This window comes from Aythya marila (assembly GCF_965140915.1).
Source record: "Aythya marila genome assembly, chromosome: Z".
Lineage (NCBI taxonomy): Eukaryota > Metazoa > Chordata > Aves > Anseriformes > Anatidae > Aythya > Aythya marila.
Window position 1 is genome coordinate 88,873,540 of NC_139080.1, and position 2,782 is coordinate 88,876,321.

Here is a 2,782-nt window from a genome sequence, read left to right on the forward strand (position 1 = left end):
AATGTTTATTGAAGACGTTCAGGCTTCAGGGTACTCTTTGGGGAAAGAGATTTGCTTTTCAGCTCTGAGATCATTGTTCTTGGTCATTGTGCAGTACAATGAATATGAAGTGATCCCATCCGTGACACGCATTATTTGTTGCTGTCTCTTACTGTTTCCTTAGATAGTATCTGCAAACTGACCTTGCTTTTGCCAGAGAGGTTTCTTTAAAACATACAGATACCGTAAGGAAAAGTTGAAATATCTGCTGCGTTCTGTTCATGCCCTTGCTCCCCTCCAGCAAAGATGCCTGGTGGTAGAGTGTAATTTTTTTTCCCTGTCTTTAATCTGAACACCTGTCTTGGTGAACAAACTCGGTAGCTTTCCTTTAGTCACGTGACCACAGCAGCTCTTGAAAGCTCTAAAGCTTTAAGACACTTACTGTCTTTGTTTGATCACTCTGTGATTCCTATGCATTTGGAACGTATATTTCATTAATGTTTTGACCAAGCAACCTTTTTTATCTAATTTCTTTGTATTTTTGACAACTGTAGATAAATAGCGCAACTGTATACGGTGTGAATTTTGTTACCTCTGTCCACCAGACATTTATTTCTCATGGGTTTTCTGTGAAATGTAATCCCTCCAAACCCGTCATCCAGATGCAATACTACCTTGAAGTTTAAAAGAAGCTCTGAATAAATGCTGCCTTTTGCGTACTGGAACAAAGGAACTCACGTGTGCATGCTGCAGCCAGGGCTCAGGGAAGCCCTCCATAGGTCAGGGTGGTTGGAGTGTCAAGGTGCATGGGGAGGGAGTGGAATGGTGCCACACTGCAAATGCTGGCAGGGCAGGGAGTGGGATGGGTGCAGCCTGCACAGGGACATTCTCTCCTGTGCATCCGTTTTTTGCTGCTAACTTGCCTCTGCATGCTTTGTTGACTGCTGGCGTGTGCGTGGTACTCAGGAGCCAACATAGTGGCACACAGGACCTATCCGGGCATCTGGGTGTCTGCTGGGTAGCCATGTTACCGCACTCACCCATTTAGGACCATTGCACTCTACTCTGCAACCCTGAGAAAGCTATTATGCCCCACGCTCCTCTTGTGCTTCTATGCTCTCCTGAGACTTTGTGACAACTGCTTGCACTGCAACCACAACTGGTACTGCCCATCAATGATAAAAGCACTGATACTGCAGCACCCAGTACTGCACGCCTGCAGTAGCGTTCCCTGCAATTCCTCTGTCCAGCTACCGCTGTTACTCCTTCCTCTGTCCCACTCGTCTCTTGATCTTTTTTGATTCCTCTGCCCTTCTCAGTGTCTGTCTTCCTCTATCCTTTCCCCTGGTCTCATAACATCTAATCTAACTCCCCTCTTTCTCTTTTAGTTTGGAAACTTCCTTGCCCTGTCATTATCTGTCTGAGCAAAAAGTTGCTCTCCAACTTTTTTTATAAGCCACCTTTAGGCACTGAAAGGCGGCAATTAGCTCTCCCTGGAGCTTTTTCTTCTCCGTGATGAACAACTCCAGCTCTCTTGGCCTGTGTTTAGAGGGGAGAATCCCCATCATTTGTTCTAACTTTCGTTGGGTTAACCATTTCCATTAATGAGGGAACAGTTAAGGCAATTACTCCACAACTACCCAAAGCAGCGATAGTGAGAAGCCCACTTCCAGCATCCATTTCCCATGCAGGGACAGATGGACACCGCTTGATGTCTTGCCCCGCAGGAGAAGGGGAGTCGCCACCTGTCCGTGTTGTTTTTTGTTTTTTTTTTTTTTTTTTATTTTTTCTGCGAGTGATATTATTACATTGTTTATTTACATGTTTTTGTTTTTGGTGTGTAATCTGTTATGCTCCTAGATTTTTCTTCCTGTGTAAAAGAAAGGTTGAGCTACTTCCAGCTGAAAAAGTTTCGGTTACTTGCTTGATCATATTGTTCTTTCAATATTCAAAGCTGAAGCAAAAGCATGGGGATTGCTGCTTGTAGAGAAACACCAGTTCTCTCACTAGAGTACAACGCTTTCTCAAAAACATGACAGGCCATTAGCTCAGGGTAGCGATCATGCAGCTTATCGGTCACAGTGCGCACAAGAGCATCAGGTCCCCTTCTCGTCACAGAGCCTGTCCGTGGTGTCTCCACTCCACTCTGTGCCCCATCCCGTTCCTTAGAGTCAGCACTTGGAGATCCCCTACTGCGACAGCATGTAATGTTGGAGGCGTTGGAAGTCCTGATCCATCCATTCGGAGCAGGAGATCGTGTTTTGATGCAAATGTGGAAAGAATCGAAGCTGCAACGTGAGTGGGAAGGACTGTTCCAAGTGCTCCCGACTCCTGAGATGGCAAGAAGAACGACTGAGAAAAGTGCCTGTTCCTGTCCTGGTCTCCATTCTGCCAACCTGCTCCTTTTCATTCCTTCTTTCTGCTTCTTTACTGATGACATAACTTCGTCACATCGTGTTGCCTTCCTTTTTGTTTTTTTTTTTTTTATCTTGAGGGCAGGCTCCCCTCCTATACCCTTCTCTCCACAGCAGTTCTTTTCAAAACAACTTTTCATTGGTCAAACAACTTTGCAAATAACAGTAACAGTAAACACCCAGAAACTTCCATGCCTCAATGGCTGGAGAACAAGAAACCCGAGACTGCATGCAGTCTCCTGAATCACCCTTCTCTGTTCCCTCTAAAGTCATTTACATTCCTGATGGCCTCATCGAGAAGAGTCTAGTGTTAGGGTGGTGTTAGTGTCTAGTGTGGGGCTTTCCAACCCCCATGGCCACCCTCCCAAATCTTCCCCTTCTTTATTAAT